Source organism: Schistocerca serialis, unplaced genomic scaffold (assembly GCF_023864345.2).
Source record: "Schistocerca serialis cubense isolate TAMUIC-IGC-003099 unplaced genomic scaffold, iqSchSeri2.2 HiC_scaffold_1261, whole genome shotgun sequence".
In the NCBI taxonomy this organism is placed as follows: Eukaryota; Metazoa; Arthropoda; class Insecta; order Orthoptera; family Acrididae; genus Schistocerca; species Schistocerca serialis.
In genome coordinates, this window is record NW_026047471.1 from 6,377,227 (window position 1) to 6,395,071 (window position 17,845).

Here is a 17,845-nt window from a genome sequence, read left to right on the forward strand (position 1 = left end):
GCTTTAATTTAGTCCATAATGTGATAAAAAGTGGTGAATAAATCATATTTTCACATCATAGGCCAGAGTGAGATGTATTTTTTAGTCTCTCACAAATTTCTCTTTTAAGTTAAGTTTATTTATGTGATTTAACTGAAAGTAATTAATGTAACACATCATATGGGAAAATTTATTTTCTTAGATACTGCCTTCACCATTATACTTTTGCATTCATTACACTAGAGCTTAAAAGCTGTTATGTACCCCATGATAGCTACATTACTGAAGTTAAGTAAAAATTAACTACTATAATGTACTAGAATGGTTGCTGATTCCATCTTAAATCTGGAGTAATATATCTGTTCTTTATCCATATATTAATGTATTATAAAGCTGGATGCTGTCGAGTTATTCACATTATCAACAGTACTTTGTCTTCTGGTAAAAAAAAAACATCTACATTCATCAAAACATTTTTCCTTCTACAGGATTTCGTCTACGGCAAGTCGCCTTCTTAATGGTGCAAATGTTGGGCCTCTATGCACAATAAGCTTTCTGGAACAACAACTTTCAGCATGTGTTGCACTGAATTCAACGAAGGAGTACCACAGTTGGTTGATGTGTCTTGCCAGGTTTCTCATTCAAGAAGGTATTTCCATTGACGTCATATATAAAAACATAATTTTAGAGATGAGTGTTATTGTACATTTCTCAGAAAATACTTGTGTTGTTTCGGCTGTTGTACAGAATAAATTTAATATCTGTTCTACTTAATATGGTTATCTGATCTGACCTGATAACAACTGTAATGTTTCTTTTGTCCGCCCCTGGTAGTTGAGTGGTCAACGAGACGGAATGTCATGCCTAACAGCCCCGGTTCGATTCCCAGCTGGGTCAGAGATTATCTCCTCTCAGGGACTGGGTGTTGTGTTGTCCTTATCATCATCATTATTTCATCCCCATCGCAGGCAAGTCGCTGAAGATTTTCTCCTCTCAGGGACTGGGCTTTGTGTTGCCCTTATCATCAGCATTATTTCACCCCCATCGACATGCAAGTTGCCGAAGTGGCGTCAACTGATAGACTTGCACCAGGCGAGTGGTCTACCCAACGGGAGGTGCTACCCACACAGTGTTTCCGTTTCCAATGTGATAGTTCCCCTCAAAGTTTCAGATTGTCTTAGCCACATTGTATATTGAAAAGCTGCCCTACACGTGTTAATTACACATCATTTTCGAAGGCTGAGTGGAATATATACATAGTATCATTGGTAAACAAATGGTTACATTGAATCCAAAATAGAACTGAAGCATCTAGGGAGCTCTTGCCATATATAAAAGCCTTCCATATTAAAATCACTACATGTACAAAACATATGGGGTATAATGTGAGCAACAGATGACTGCAAATTAATTACTGGTACTATGTGTTGTCACAAGTGATGTCAGCTACAAGAGAGTGCAGGGGTAGCAATATATCTACCATTTACATACTGTAATTTTATAGACATGTGTAATAAATTACACAAAGATTAAAAATGAAATAAGAGTAAAACTAGTAGGATATCATATTATGATTGTTCAAACAACTAACTGCCCTATTTAACACACATGTGCTGTACTTAACAGCAAGATAGATGGCTTTACTTGTAAAAAACAATTTCAGCATACATATGGTTAACATTTACAGTAGTTGATGTATACATTCCCCATTTTGTAATATAATTACAAACACACAGGATAAACTGTAAAAGGATTGCATAGATGAGATAATAAAATAAAATGAATAATATGAAATTACAGTTGTTCAAGTGAATAAACATTGATATAATAGTGTAGGCTAGGTGGCATTGTTTATGAAAAAATAATTACAGTAAGTACAGTGTAGCTGTGTTATCAACAGTTGCTATGGTATAGTGTCCATCGATGGAGTATCATTGTGATACTATTTACAGTGCCTGAAATGAAATGAATTACCAGTAGGATTAACCATAATACTGGTGCTCATTTTGTAATAATGTATATCCATAAAATTTTGTAATAATGGATTCATAAAAGTAAATATATATATTTACGAATGTACTATATAATGTGAGCACCTCTGCCATCAACTTATGGTGGTTTGCAGAGTATAGCTGCAGTAAATGTACATATGTAGATTTAAAATTTCAGGAAGGTGAAGGAGACATTAACTACTAACCTAAGATTATTTATGATGTGGAAATATTGCCATGTAAAATTATTTGTGTTTACAATCACGTAAAAAAGGACAATGAACTGCAATGCTCAGTGTATAAAACTATTATTACAATCTTAAAGTTATTACTACAGCCTGATTTGAAAAAGAAGGGAGGTGAATGGAATGTAGGAAAAGTTGGTTGGAAAGGGGGGGGGGGGGGGGTTATAAAGGGTAAAATGGATAGCAATGGTGTTGTAAGGTAATAAATTTTTTAAAATACTAATTGCAATTAAAAATAATGCTTACAATATATTGTTTGTAAAAAATAATTATGTCATAGCTGTGTTATAAATAGTTATTGTGGTACACAGTCCACATAACTTTCCATCGCAAATACAAATATTGCTTAAAGCCTCATAGTGGCATTGAAGTATTAATTATGTAGCAACAATCATCAGTGCTATTTTAAGATTTAATGGAAGCTATAAAACCAAAGACTGTCTTCCTAGAATGATGTACATATGAGCTTGAAGTACGTAATATGTAACAGTGAAAACAATAATTTATAGATAAAATTATTTAATTGGATAGATAAAAAATCTACTCATCAGCATTAGCAAGAAGCAGCCAGATGGTACCCTGAAAAATATTTTGGCGCACCCAAGCTGCCAGATTGCCGCATGCGCATAGCAGTCTGGCTTGTAGTGGGGAGGGTTGGTATCCACGTAAGCCGTGTTTACATATAGTGATTTTGATGTTTCCTCTTCATTTATGCTTCTCACATCAAATGAAAACAAAGCCTATTTCTGTGGCTGGAAGCTATCAAATGAATTTAAATAAATTTACATAATTATGGAAGGCTAACACATGTTATTAGTTTCAGTTTTCTTACTTATTTTATTTCCATGTTTTTGGCAGTCAATCACTTTCAGAACAGTGAAGTTATTTTTTTCGATTTGCTATATAAATGTGGCTTTTATTAATCTTACCCCAGAGGCAGTCAATTTATTATAAACAAAGTGTTTTATTCTGCACTATTACCTAGTTTCAACTCTTCACTAAATTTCAAGTGCACATTTTCATCTCCTGGCATGTATTTCATTATGCCACAATAAAGAACCAAACAGGAGATACTACAGTATTGGTATTCCAAGAAAATTGGCACCCAGAAAACCGCACTGAAATCATAATATCAGGTTGTGGCCCCATTTATTGTGAATCTGGACATATGAAAAAAAATGTGCACTTCAAGCCGAATTGTGCATTTTATTATGGTATTAGAAATTCCAATGCTCTTGGAGTATTCTGTTGCTTTTATGATGTCATGTAAGAGCTCTTAACACTATATATGTATGAACATATGGGCTTCCTACATCATCGTAGCTCCCCACGTGTTCTCTGGCACTCTGTAGCAATTGCTAAAACAAAACTTATTCCTGACAGCTTGCAGGAAAATTGTGTTTTGAAAAGTGTTCGTTTCAAAGTAAATTTCCTTTTGCGCAAGATGTTTCATATTACATGTGCGAATGTTCAATGAATTTCTAAAATCACAGAGTGTTTGATTCTCATTTAAAACTTAACACATTGAGGACTAGCCACTTAGAGGAATTTACAGCACAGACACCAGACTTTTATGTCATTATTTAAAATTTTACTGGCACATTTGTGTGACGTATCTTAAAGTGTAACACACGCAATAAAGACCAATATTATATGTGAAAGCTTAACTTTTCTTGTAGCCACACTATATACGGTAATTCAAACCATTAACTTTTCCTATTTGCGTGTTCACTCTACTTAACAATGATGTTGCTGTTGTGACTGACTATGCTATGTGTCCTATGCTCTGAATATCTGCTGTCATTGGCTGGTGAAATCATGTGAGATGAGGTATGACTAGCTTACAAAAATGCATTTCAATCTCAATTTCAGTGCTTTGGAAACTAACGTGCTGTTTCGAATCTATACTAGCATAATACAAATACAAACATATGCAGTGTATCATAATATGAAAATATGCAGCGTAACTGTTGCTGCACATCAGAGCTTTCCAAAACTTTTTTTTTTCTTTGATTCTGTGAAGTTTCACACTGATGTATAAAACCTTTACCATTCAAAGGATTGATATTTTTACAGCTTGAAGGGAATTATACTGTCACTTATCATCACCTAGGAAGAAGTGTACTATCACATGGGAAAATGTGCATTTTTAACTGGGAATTCCTTTTTTCTTGTCCGCGTGTACACCCTGGTAATGCATACTTTATGCTCATATGTATGTCATTCTAGGAAGCCAGGCTTAGGTTTATAGCTTCCTTTATATCATATAATAGCAGTAATGATATTTGCTATATCATTAATACTTTAATGCCATTATGAGGCTTGAAACAACATTTTTAATTCCAAGGAAAAGTTTTGTGGGGTCTTGCCCACTCACCTCGAATAGGGTGCCTAAAGGATGCTGCATTCTCAGAATGCTATACAACAATTCAAGCAAAACCACAGTAATAGTTTTTATTACAAATGTACTAATACTGTCTGTATACTGAGCGGCCAAGGCTGGCAGGAGTGGCGCTTATATTCTCCTCTTGTAGAGACCGCACCTTACATGGTGCGGTCTTGATCAGCACACCATTGGCCAATGTCGTTTCACTACCTTCTCTTCTCTTTTGTTCTTCATCTTCATTCCAGTGCTTGCAGTTATGTGAGAACATTCCTCCCCCACAAAGTAATGGACCATTGTTGTGTAGGGAGTGCGACCAGGGTGTGGAAGGCAGGAGTGTGAGCTCATTGCCGGCCTGTAAGCTGTGGCTGCAGGAGACATCAAGGTTCCAGCCATACCCCGCCATCTGGCCTGTAGTCTGGTGGAAGCATTTCCGCAGAAAATGACCAGAATGGTACGCGTCCACCTCTTGCTGCCATGAACCATATGAAGAAGGCGGCGACTGCTGCAATGTGGGTGGGTCCATATCCATCGGTAGGACGAGAGGAGGCGAAGGCTCCATCTCCATTGGGTCATCCTGCAGTGTTGTGATGACACCCTCTGGTGGCTGTTGTGGCCACATTGTCCTCTGGATCCGTGAATCTGGGGGAAGAGAGACTGAAAGATCATCGTGTACATGACAGATGCGAAACTGATGGCGGCGCTGTAAGCCAACTGGGCCTTAAAGAAGATACATGCAAGTGCCTTGCACCCACCGTCTGCTGTTGTAGTGATTCGAGAATTTCTGTGTAAATTTTAGAACCACTCAGCCTTCTACTGTCTTGAACACATGATATTTTACATATGAGTGTGAGAAAGTGGAATCTTGCCCACTGTGCATCACATGTTTGTGCGTGCATGTTGGAAATGAGTCGCGAGCAGAATGAAGATGCAGCGGTCGAACTGCACCAATAAGTACTTGTCAGCCAGTCCATGGAAGTTTAGTGAAAGTGGACAAAAGAACCATGGAGTGTTTAAGCTACTCTGTTCTAATTGTGTTTTGACCACTGTTATAGTAATGTGTATAGTTGAAAAAGAACTCTTTAAAAACTTTTTTCTTAGCCTTGGTGAAGGGAAGACGTGTATTAAGATTCATGTTGAGAATGGACATGGTTATTAAGCCAACCTTTTCTTATATGTAAATTAACTTTGTTTCTGACATTTGGACATGCAAGAGACTTTCTAACTAGTATTTATTTATGTGAAGAGTGGGATTTGTAAAATGTCTGAAGTTCAAATATACAGCATTGGTTGAATCAAATGAAACTTTATATGTCTACTTATTTTTATAAGTAGCAAAAGTCTTGAGACATTTCTGAAACTAGCAACATACTTCGGAGAAGAAGAGAAAGAGTTTGCAGTGGCAGGCTAACCAGCAAGGAAGGTCGGCCAAACATCTCAAGTAAGTCATCTCTTTAAAGAAGTGGAAGTTTGCATACATACTTCAACACTTTTAAGTCATCCAAACCATTAGAACATGATGACCATGACAGGACAGAAGAATAGAGGAATTTCAAGATGAAAACAAGAGAAAAATCTATCATGTATCGCTTTAGTAACTGAGCATAATAAGGAGAAAATCTCACTGTATTAGACCAAGAAGTAATACTTCTAGAACAGTCAGACAAAGAAGATTCAGTGCGGGGATTATACAGCCCTCACACACATCGCGAGGACGCAGACGTGGAAACCAACATCCGATTTTGCTGGCACGAGTTGCTGTTCACTGGTGCTGCCCTGCTTCCACATCTGCTCACCTACGCAGTGAGAACTCTATGCTGGCTGAGCTTGAAACATAACTTAATTACTGTAATAAGAAGTGTGACAGAATACTGTGGAGTGAACTGTTACTGTGTATTTAGTATAATTACAATTAGTATTAAATGCTTACAAGGTCTAAAGCCTATAGTAGTATGGATAACATACAATTACAATTAGCATTAAATGCTTACAAGGTCTAAAGCCTATAGTAGTATGGATAATATACAGCAGGTCAAGGAAACTTCAGAACCACCCATGGCTATGAGAGTTAGCAAAGAAGGACCAGACTGGTGTGAGTTAGTAAATCTGATCAAAACTTTAAATTCTAAATTAGATGCCCAGAGTGAAGCTTCAAATACTCAAAATGCAACTTTAAGTGAAAAATTAGGTTCAGTACATTCTCAACTAAGTACCCATAGTGAAGTGTTGAATGCTCAGAGGGATACTCTAAATGTCCAGAGTGAAACTCTAAATAGTCAAGCGACAAACCTATGTTTGCCAAATGCCAAAGTCGACTCACAAACCAAAAAGTTTAGTAAACTACGTGAAGGCATGGATGCTGCAAAGACTGAATTTGATGCCTTAAATAGTAAAGTAGGAAATTTGAAATTAGATGTAAAGGATGAATTGACTAGTTCCTTGACTATTCATGTAAATCAAATGTTTACCTATTTCAGCCAGAAACAGAATGATAATTTTTAGAATCTGACAAAAATGTTAGAATTGAATATTGGAGACAAATGTAATAGTGCAGAATCAGAGCTTAATGAAAAGTTGGGATCCTTTGAAATTGTGTGCAATGTTTAATTCAATGCTGTAAAGCAAGGGTTGAGTACTTTGAGGGTGTCGGTAAGCAAGATAACTTAATGCCAATTACTGAATCGCAAATTAAGGTATTAATACAAGAGTGGATAATGTGGAAAGGAACTTCAAAGAGAAATTGGTGAACTCTGATATCATATATATTAATAGTTTGGAGGAACAGGTGGAAGAACATGTAGATCGGGAAGTTTACAAGAAAGTAACATGTGGAAACATATCTCCTTTATATCTTCTGAACTTCGTGATACCAAGAAAGTTGTGGATGACCTGTGACGGGAATTCAGACTTATCCAGAATAAAGTAGACAAAGGAGTAACTTCACAGTATGTAGTATTAACTAGTAAAGTAATGACTGATCTACAGTGGTGGTGGGGGGTCTAATTCAGGGTTATCCAGGCAATTTCCTAAATTTAAGCCAGACGAGGATGTATATCCGACTCATTTTTGAAAAGATTCAATCAAGCTTTGCCAAAGAATTGGGAAGATTCTAAAAAGATCATATTTCCTGTGGGGTGCCTACTAGGAGAGGCCTCAGAATGGGGAACTGTATATACTGAGAATTTTTCTTGTTAGGGAGACTTCCAAAAGAAATTTAAAGAGAAATACTGGTCTGCTGATGCGCAGGAAAAGTTAATAATCACATCTGTGGACCCAAAATATTACAACAATACTTGGGGTACCATGAGGAAATATTTCGACTGGCATCTAAAAACATGGGCAAAGTACTTAGATAAGCCAATGGAAGAAGAGGGATTAGTGCAAATTTTAATTAGACGATTACCCAGTTGTGCAAGAAAAGACATCTTATTTAGTGGCTGGAAAACGGTAGAGGAACTGTTATCTTTCATTGATGTACTAGATGCCATAAATAAGGACCGTAATGAAGCTTTACACCAAGGGGAAACTTCGAACTATAAAAGAAATAATGGAAATAATTTCAAAAAGCATGAAGTAAACCTCGCAAAAGTACACCAGTACAATAAGCAGCATTGTAACGACAATTACCAAAAGAAGCATCCACCTTCAAATCTAAATCCAGTAACTTCCAAGGATTTGTACCGAGTAACCACAAAACGTTGAATGGAAATGTAGTACCTCATTTCGGTAACCAACCCGTAATGAGTGGTAATGAGGAAAACATGGTTCAGTCTGTATTCAGGGCCGGGGCCCAGATTGTAGAGATACACTAGGAGGCCTCATTTGGTATACGTGTGTTAACTTTACTCACAAAATACCTACAAAGGAATGGTTGCTGCTTGAAGAACCATGCTTAGATACTAATAACCCACAACCTATAATAGCAGGGACTGTGAAGACTTCCGAGATTAACATATTTATAGACTTGGGGAGTGAAGTATCACTCATATCCAAAGAATTCTTTAACTCGATACAAAATAAACATCACTTACCATTATTGCCAGTAACTGGAGTATATATAGTCGGGATAACTGGAACGAAAAGTAAAATTGTGAAATATGAAACTCAGGTGAACTGTCATATTGGAGGTATACTATTTTGTCAAACACTATTGATAGTAGAAAATATTAACAGGAATGTATTGTTTCGTTTAGATTGGTTATTAGAGTTTAAGATCATCTTAAACTTCTACAAAAATCTTTGTTTTGGTAAAGGGAATAGTAGATGTTGGATTCCATTTATGATAAACAGCTGCATTGAAAAACAAACAGCGGAGTGTCAGTGTCTGTCTGTGATTAACAGCTACAGCACAGTTGTAACCAAGATCGATAATGTAGATCCGGAACACATCGAACTGATATACACAATAGAGTTAATAAATCCCAAATATTAACTGAACAACAAAGAGAGATTTATATAAAATTTTAATGGAATATGAAGTAGTTTTTTCTGATTGTCCAGGTAACATCAGCGACTATATTTGTAAATTCAGAATCAAAGATGACACTCCATTCTTATGTAAGCCATATCCCATACCTGTGAGTTTTAAGGAAGCAGTTAGAGATGAAATCAATAAGATGACTGATAATAATATTATAGAACGTAGTTCCGGCATCATGAATAATCCTCTGGTCATGGTGAAAAAAGCTACAGGTGGAGTATGATTAGTCTTAGACGCTCATACATTGAATAGACATATAGAGACAGAAAGAGACAAACTGATTAATATTGACGAATTGTTATCCAAATTTGAAAAGGCAAGGTTCTTTAGCACGATGGAGCTGACTGTGGGATATTGGCAAATAAAGTTACATACAGAATCTTAAAAAGTATACAGCATTCCTGTTTGATGGAAAATCATATCGTTTCAATGTACTGCCATTCAGACTTAATGTCTCTGTGTCTGTATTAATACGTGCGTTAGATGAGGCACTAGGCAGAGAGTTATTGAAGGATTTATAATATATGTAGATGATATCCTGATAATATCAACTACTTTCGAAGAACATTGTTTAACTTTGTGCAAGACTTTGAAAAGGTTTAAAGAGAAAGGTATTATGGTGAAACTGTTGAAATCTATTTTGTGTGCCAAGAACTTAAGTCCTTAGGTCATATTGTAGGGATACAGGGATTAGACCGAACCCTGAATGCATCAAAGCTATCGAAGAATGTCCACACCCCAAAAATGTAAGACAGCTAAAAGGATTTTTAGGTATGGCCAGATACTATTGATGTTAAATACGAGGGCAAGAACTAAATGACCCGAGAATTTTACGTTTATTAAAAAAGGGAGTACCATGGACTTGGAATCAAGGTACAACTGATGCATTTGAAAACATCAAAAGAGCACTTGTAGAATCACCCATATTACATCCTCCGGTAATGGTCAAACTGTTTTAAGTTGTCAAGAGATGCATCTGATTACGGTATTGCTGTGAAACTTTGCCAAGGAGAGTGGGATTTAAATAATGTAGAACACCAAACCATAGCTTTTGCTAGCCATAGGCTAAATAGGTATGAATTAAATTACACAGCTATGGAAAAGGAACTATTGCCAATTGTGTAGGGCATTCAAAAATTTCAAACGCTAGTGTGGGGATCTGAAATCCACGTTTATACAGATAATCAAGCTTTATCCTTTCTAATGAGTAGTCAATTATTGCACAATAGGTTAATGCTATGGATGCTTTTCCTACAGGAGTATGATATTAAGATACGATATGTAAAAGATTCTGAGAATATTGTACCTGATGCTTTGTTTAGGCTACCCATAGGAATGAAAGAATTGAAATGTACAGAAGGACCCAGCGTTATTTTTACCATTAATTTTATGTCAGTAGAATATCCGAACATCAGAGTAAAGGAAATGGCCGAAAGAATAACAGAAAATATCCATCGTCCTGATCAATTAGGAAAATGGAAAATTGTAGGTCATAACTTATTTTAGAGAGAGCACAACATCATAGTGTTGGTGCTTATGTATTCCGAAGGTAATGGAAGACGCACTTGTGTGGTATTTTCATACAGGATATGGACACTTCAGAATAAAAAAGTTAATAACACATATGAATAAGTTTTATTATTTTAAGAAACTAGGGTGTAGAATAGCATCTTTGATAAGAACTTGTGAAATTTCCGAGAAAGTGGAAGAGAATAATACTCATGTAAAATACAAAATGTATCCTATTATTCCTATCGTTACATGATCTCACAGCGGCAGCATTTTTGGACCAGTTCCAAAAAGAAAGGGAAGAGTATCATACATTTTGGTCATCATAGAGTGCTGGTAAAAGTATGTTAGACTATATCCTATTAAAAAAGCAAATATGCAAACAGTTATACACTTTTTACAACAATACTTCCTAGAAGTAGGTAAACCAAAATGGTTTCTTACAGATAATGGACCACAGTTTGTAAGTAATGAATTTAAAGAAATCCTAGCATGGGAAGGTATTCATCAGGTGCTAATATCTAATTATAGCCCATCATCAAACCTGTGTGAACAAGTGATGAAGGAAACTGGAAAATTGTGTCATACTTACTGTCATGAGAAACATATTTTGTGGGCAACAAAAATTAAAGATTTTGAACTTATTTTAAATGAATTACCACATTTATTGACTGGGTTGACACCTTTAGACGTTATAGGTAAAGCATTTATTGGAGAACCTATAATTAAGTGTTTTAATGGGTCTGAACAACCAAGTATTGATTACGAAGTGAATCAGAAAATAGTTTCTAAGAAATTAGTTGAAAAAGCACAACAAAGAGTAAGTAAACATAATGAAAAGGCTGTGGAACGTCAATACAAAGTTGATGACATCTTCAAAGCTCGACGCTAAAGAAAGAGACTCATAAATTTTTCCAGAGATATGAAGGACCATATCGAGTACTAACGATAAAACATCCCAAGACATTATTTTTAGTAGATCCGGCAATTGGATTAGAGAAGGGGAAGTACAATGTATACGTTCCCCAGGGACATTAACATTCTGTGTTAATGGGTGGAGTGACAACCGTCAGATCCCAAGCTGTTTTCGGTGTTTCTTCCAAAACAGTTTTCCTGCACCTAATTCCTTTAAAATTTTACACTATTCTGTCATCTATTCCTAAAATCTATCTTATAATTTTAGTGTTTAGAAAACTGGACATGACAATTAAGTAGAAAATGATCCAGGCGAATGACAGAATAAGGAGGAAAGCAGTATCGCTGTAAAAATAAAATGAATGAAGTATTATATGTGTGGAAAATATAATGTCATGTAACAAACTATACAATAGTGTATAAATTTCCTGTTTTATACAGAATATTTTATACCTTTTATGAAAGGTGATGTAAATGGAAGTGTTTGTATCAATTTTGAAAGGGGTGGTTAACATAGATAAAACCATTGTTTACAAGAACACACAAATCATGGCTAACACAAAACATACATCACACTTTCAAACAACCCTCACAAACAAGTGTGCCTGATTCTTCATCACTTGCTGTTTCCATAGGATTGCTAAGATTTCCTTTGGGGACCTCAAGGGTGAAGTTGGGGATGTCCGTTCGGTAGGAGACGATTTAACAGCAAACCACCTCTGGTGTCTCACTCAAGTACCTGTGAGGTAGGAGGTAGGGATCCTGGCGAAGGAGGGTGGGAAGGGTTTCCCGTCCTTGGGGCTATCTTTTTTTCTCTTCTTCGATCTTAGCAACCACATCTATTTTTTTCCTATATTACTTCTCAATTGAGGAACTATCTATTTTTTCCCCTCTTTCCATATTCACTAACTTCTATCGCTGAAGAAGTCCTTCCTGGTTTCCATGGTTTCTAGTAACCTAGATCTTATCTTTAGATAAGAACACCAAAGAATCACACTACATGAACACACATCCACTTACACACAAGAATATCCTTATACACAAACATTGAAATTACAGACTAAAAACCTGTTGCGATGTGAGAACCGCCAGGTGTTGTAGGTGAAAGAATGTGTGTACATAGGAACATGTGTACATATATATAAAAACTATGACAGTTCTACCTCGTTGTGTATACATGAAGAGGTGTATATAAAGAAAGTATAGTGGTGATCAACTCATGCACAAAGAGAGACAAAAGCATGTGAGTTAGTGGAATAACTATACAGCAGTAGTGAGCAGGGGATGGACAAGAAAGAGGCATGAGCAAAGAAAGAGAACGTAAGCTAGAGTGGAATTAATCGTTATAAGTCATTTAAGAAAAATCAGTGGATTGTAGGATAGTGGAACTTAAATAGTGTATGTAGACATATTATCTATGGAGAGTATATATTTTGAGAAGTAGAGGAGAACACTAGGAAATAGATTATGTATTAAGAAATGAATGTGAAGTCTGTGATAGATTTATATCTTAATCATAAAATACTTAATTAGGTTATACATAGAAGTGTACACTGGGGTAATGAACCGTGAGGCCTATTGAGAAAGGATAAGTGGGGTGTACCCTGCATTTACTGAGTATAAAGGGCAGGTGTACCTACATGGAGATAAGATGACCTGTGGCCTATAAAACAGCAATGTTTTATAAAGGGACATACCTACCAGAATGGAAAGAGTGGAAGAGCACTCATAAGGTCAACCCTCAAATAAGGTATACGTACTGATCCTAGCAGAAGGGGACAGTATCGTGACAGAAGTCACACATTTTATAGCGATTATTCTGGAAAGCATGAATTCTATACAAAATTTGCATTATTGTGTTTCACTTAAATAAATGTCAAAAAGAACACTTTCCTTTTGCTCAGAGTTCCTCCAAACTGCAAAAAATAATAAAACTAGTATGTACTAATAAAAAGGTAGTACAAAGAATGAGAACAGAAAATAGATTACTCAACATTACATGAACACCTGAAGTTTACAACTGGAAATAAGGAAAGAGTCCTCACGATTCCTAAATACCAGTCAAGCTTACTAAATCACAAACGAATACTCAGGTCTTGATATCAAAATAAAGTGAGAATAGAATAAAGAGACACTCATATTGCTCTGGAGAAAACAAAGGGTTGTTATTGAAGTGGAAGATGTATATATAAACCTATGTGAGAAATGTATACTGCTAAAATGTAAATGTTATTATGTGTGATATTATGTATGTAATGATTGTGTATAAAAAAAACATGTTCAATCGGGGGTGGGGGATATGTAGGGATTCGAGAATTATCACTTAAATTCTCGAACCACTCGGCCTTCTACCATCTCGAACACATGATATTTTAGATATGACTGCAAGAAAGTGGAATCCTACCCACTGCGTGTCACATGTTTGTGTGTGCAGGTTGGAAATGAATCATGAGCAGAATGTAGACATGGCAGCTAAACTGCACCAACAAGTACTTGTCAGTCAATCCATGGAAGTTTAGTGAAAATGGACAGTAGAACCATGGAGTGTTTATGCTACCCTGTTCTAATTGTGTTTTGACCATTGTTATAGTAATGTGAATAGTTGAAAAAGAACCATTAAAACTTTTGTCTTAGCCTTGGTGAGGGGAAGACGTGTATTAAGATTCATGTTGAGGATGGAGCCGGCCGGAGTGGCCGAGCGGTTCTAGGCACTACAGTCTGGAAACACATGACCACTACAGTCGCAGGTTCGAATCCTGTCTCAGGCATGGATGTGTGTGATGTCCTTAGGTTAGTTAGGTTTAAGTAGTTCTAAGTTCTAGGGGACTGATGACCTCAGCAGTTAAGTCCCATAGTGCTCAGAGCCATTTGAACCATCTGAGAATGGACATGGTTATTAAGCCTACCTTCTCTTATATGTAAATTAACTTTGTTTCTGACATTTGGATATGTGAGAGACTTACTAACCAGTATTTATTTATGTGAAGAGTGGGATGTTGTAAAATGTCTGCAGTTCAAATATACAGCGTTGGTTGAATCAAATGAAACTTTGTACATCTACTTATTTTTATAAGAGGCAAAAGTCTTGAGAAATCCCTGTAACTTGCAACATATTTCGGAGAAGAAGAGAGAGAGAGTTTGCAGTGACAGGCTAATCAGCAAGGAAGGTTGGCCGAACATCTCAAGTAAGTCATCTCGTTAAAGATGTGGAAGTTTGCATACATACTTCAATGCTTTAAGTTGTCCAAACTGTTAGACTGCCACTAAAAACCCTGTAAAAGATAATATCATGTGGCACAAAGTGATACTTGTGGCCTTCCTTCGGCGCTGGATGCCGAAGAGGGTGGAGCAGTGTCTGATGGCAGTGGCCGTGAAGTAATTCCGCCATCGATGGTCCATCTTGTAGGTGCGAACGATATGAGGTGGGAAAGAGCTGCATCCCTGGTGTGTGCAGAGCAAAGTTTGGCCATCTGCTGCTTCAATGTTCTGACAAAATGTTCCACTTTTCCATTCAACTGTGGATGGATCAGTGCACTAGTTAGATGCTGTATGCCATTGTGCTCACAGAATGTTTGAAATTCATTTGAAATGAACTGAGGGCCGTTGTCTGACACTATTACTTCAGATAAACCTTCGAGGCAAAAGATCATTGAAAACACCTGAATTGTGCAACCTGCCGTTGTCGATTTCACTGGAACAGCAAAAGGGAACTTGCTATACAAGTCAAACTCACTCAACCAACGATTGATCCAAAAAGGTCCTGCAAAGTGTGTGTGCACATATAGCCATGGCGATTACAACTTAGGCTAAGCAGAGAATTTTTATGGTGGATTGGACTGATTTTCCGCACATGGGTGACACTGTGATATCATCTGTTTGATTTGGCTGTCCATACCCAGCCAAATACAGTGTCAACATGCTAACTGTTTCGTACGAACAATCCCCCAGTGTCCTTGGTGTGAAGTAACTGCAACACTTCTTTTTGCAAAGCTTTGGGGATCAATACATGTGACTGACCACTGTTATTTTGTACAAGAATCACACCTTTCTTTTCAGCGAGGCTATGCTGATGTGTAAAGTATCGGTGCACCACAGAGTTCTTTATGTAATGCAAGGAAAGAGGACAATATGTGCAAATGTAGTTGAGCAAAATCTGGATCAGCGTCCGTGGCCTGTGCAATTTTCTTATAGTTCAGCAGAAAAGATTGAAGCTATTCAGAGTCCTGAGCATTGATGTGACAACAAATGCAGCAGAAGCATCAAAGTCTGCGCCAGGGCCAATTGGAATACATGAAAGCACGCCTGCATTACCATGTTGAGCTGTCAGATGATACATTATCTAGTACTGGTATTGAGACGACAACAACAAAACTCATCTTTGCAATTTTTGGGCAGTTTGTACAGGAAGCAGTTTTATCAGATGAAACAAGGACTGCAAATTCTTGTAATCCATTACCAAGTAAAATTTTCTGGCATACAAATAGTGGTGAAATTTGATGACACCATACACAATACCCAAAGCCTCTTTTTCAATTTGTGAGTAGTTACACTGAGCTTTAGGCAACGCTTTTGATGTGAAAGCAATAGGCCTCTCTTTATTACCAATTCTGTGTGAAAGCCCTGCACCGATTTCGTAAGAGGAAGCATCAACTTGCAATACAACTGGTGGTTTGTCGCGATCTAAATGAACTAAGCATTTATCACTGAGCAATGCACCTTTTAGTATTTGCAAAGCTGCTTCACATCATTTGTCCAAACAAAGGCGACATTGTAAATAGTCTTCATGGGTTTGCCACCAGTTCACGTTGTGCAAATTCCACAATACTTCCTCAGAGCAGCTGTCCTACATCTTCAGGTGATTCAACCTTGCTGGTGGCTAGGTATTGTAGTGATTTGAGAATTTCTGTGTAAATTCTAGAACCACTCAGCCTTCTACCATCTTGAACACACAATATTCTAGATATGAGTGTGGGATGGTAGAATCCTTCCTACTGCACATCACATGTTTTTGTGTACAGGTTTAAAATCAGTCACGAGAAGAAAGTAGACGCGGCGGTCGAACTGCACCGACAAGTACCTGTCAGGCAATCCATAGAGATTTTAGTGCTTGTGTAAGGAAGAACCATGGAATTTTTATGCCGAACTGCTTATTGTGTCATTGACTATTATTATGTGAAACAAGAACAGTTGAAAAAGTACTCTTTTAGACATTTGGCTCAGTCTTGGTAGAGGCAAGACATATTTTCCAATTCATTTTGAGAAAGTCATAGTAGTCGATCCAACTTTCTTTTAACTGTAACTCATTTTGTTTCCAATGTGTGACGGTACGAGGTACTTACAGGAAGTTACATATGTATGTTGAAAGTGTGAATTATATTGTGCATGAAAGTCAAATACGTCATTAACTGACGAAAAGGAAAGTTTGTATGTATACTCATTTTATTAGTAGTAAGAGGCTTAAAAGTTCCTGTACCTATCGCTATTTGATGGAGAGGAAGTCAAGAGATTTTCCAGCAGCCAACTAGCTCTTACAGAAGAGGGATGCAAAATTCCAAGTCACCTCGTGAAGAAGTGGAATGTGGTTTGGAGAAAAAAATCAGTATAACCCTCACTCACATTTTAAGCCATCAGAATGTTAGAGTACGACTGACGTTATCTGCACATTGAGGCCCCGTTTCATGACACAAGTGCGAAGAATGTGTACGTGTGGAAATTGCACATGCACAGTGATTTGTGGATGGATGGTGCCATACTAAAATGTGGAAATCGCAGAGGGTTCTCCTGCGTGTGCACGGTACGCTGCGTTTACTAACAGTATGGCCAGACATTATTCATCAAGGACCATTCTAGACCAATGTTATAACGGGTCTGTTATCAAAAAAATCTTGTTTTTAGTGTTGTGGTTTAATAGCAGTTGACAATTGTGGAATACTGTCTGAATACAGGACATCGCATGATTTATGAAAAGATGGAAGTTTTATCCCCGGCATCATTTTGGGATTGCATCACAAAGGAAGCAATACATATCTGTACTGCTGCTAATCTCATCAACAGGGATGTGGGATTTCAACTGAGCACAGCCTGGAACCCTGGATTAGCTGCTATTGAATCACAATGCAAAAATCAATATTTTTCGATAACAGACCCTTCATATCATTGTTCTAGTACGGTCTTTGGTGAGTAATGTCTGTCTGTACTGTTAGTAAATGCAGCATACAGTGCATGCACAGGAGACTCGCTCTTTGATTTTCGGCAATGGATGTTTGAGTATGGCACTATCTACCTGCAAATCATTGCACATGCATGATTTCCAGGCCTGCGCATTCTTTGTGGGCATGTTCTA

General features: G+C 37.1%; 1 pseudogene; it reads left to right on the forward strand.

The window, feature by feature from the left end:
- The window catches only part of LOC126438168 (protein HIRA-like), a 445,447-nt pseudogene that overhangs the window by 414,985 nt on the left and 12,617 nt on the right, over positions 1-17,845 (forward strand).